This window comes from Eimeria mitis, genomic scaffold, assembly GCF_000499745.2.
Source record: "Eimeria mitis Houghton genomic scaffold, Emh_scaff634, whole genome shotgun sequence".
NCBI lineage: Eukaryota > Apicomplexa > Conoidasida > Eucoccidiorida > Eimeriidae > Eimeria > Eimeria mitis.
This window is the reverse complement of record NW_013574519.1, coordinates 6608-8208: the sequence shown is the minus strand read 5'-3', so window position 1 is coordinate 8208 and position 1601 is coordinate 6608.

Sequence of the window (1601 nt, the reverse complement as noted above, 5' to 3'; positions counted from 1 at the left end):
ATATATATATATATATATATATATATATATATATATATATATATGTATACATGTGTGTACAGGTCTATACCTGGTAATATATGCGAGCGGAGAGAAGAAATACGAAAAACAAAAAAACAAAAAGAACAAAAAAAACAAAAAAATAAACAAAAGACAAAGACAAAGACAAAGACACAAAGACACATACAAACAGCTGCAGCACAACAAAGACAGACAGCGAAGACAACGAGGCAGCAAACCAAACAAAGAAATATAAACAAAAACATAAAAAACAAACTAAAAGAAAGCAACACATATAAACAAATACAAGTAACAGGATAAAGAAAGTTCAGTATATTATAAATAAACAGGCAAACAAACAAACAAACAAATAAAAAATAAAGAAACGAACAGAGAAACAAACGAACAAATAAACAAATACACAAATAAACAAAGAAACGAACAGACAAACAAATAAGATGAACAAACAAAAAAATAAAGAAACAAAACAAACAAAAAACAAAATAAACAAACAAAAATAAAGAAAGAAACAAATAAGCAATCACCCCCAGTTGCGTATAGGCGTGTAAAAAGACGAAAAAAAGAAAACAAAAGAACAAAAAAAATAAAATAAATAAAATAAAAAAATAAAACAAGAGAAATAAAACCAAAGTAAAACAAAAGACAAATAAATAAATAAATAAACAAATAAATAAATAAATAAATAAATAAATAAATAAATAGTTTACTTGTTCTTTTTTTCTTCTTTTTATTTCTCGTTTGCTTAGGGAGGGGTTGGTGCCTTCGATAAAAAACAAAGCGGCATCGAGGAGAGGATCTGTCTCTTCTTTTTTATTTTTATTTAAAAAAGAAACAGAATTTGTTTTGTCTTTTGTTTTATATCCTGCTGCTGCTGCTGCTGTTGGTGCTGCTGCTGCTGCTGCTGCTGCTGCTTGCTGCTCATCGTCAGCAGCAACTGTCTTTTGTTTTTTTATTTTCTTCTTTTTTTGTCTCTCATCCGGTGCTACAAACAAACAAAAAAAACAAAAATATAATATAAATATATAAATATAAACAGTCAGTAAAAAGATATTAAAATAAAAAAATATAAAAAAAGAAAAAAAAAATAAATAAATAAACAGCAACACACAAACACAATCTGCTGCATGCATCCATCGATAGAATTATTTAATTATATAAAACTAAATAAATAAATAAATTATATATTTATTTATTTATTTATTTATTTATTTATATTAAACAAAATATAGATATAATTATTTAATTATATAAAACGAAATAAATAAATAAATAAATATATTTATTTATTTATATAAATAAAAAAAAACAAAAAAATAAATATTTATAAATTACCCTGAAGGTCTGTTTGTATTTCTTCTTTATTTATTGAGATATCTTCATCTATTATATTTTCTTTTTGTGTTTTTCTTTTTTTATTTTCTTTTTCTTTTTTTATTTTTTCTTTTTTATTTTTTATTTTATTTTCGTTGCTTTCTTCTATCAGCTCCTTAACTATGGGGTCCTCAACCTAAAAAAAAACAACACAAATAAATACAAATAAAAATATATATAATTTAATTATCTTTTTAATATATTTAAAT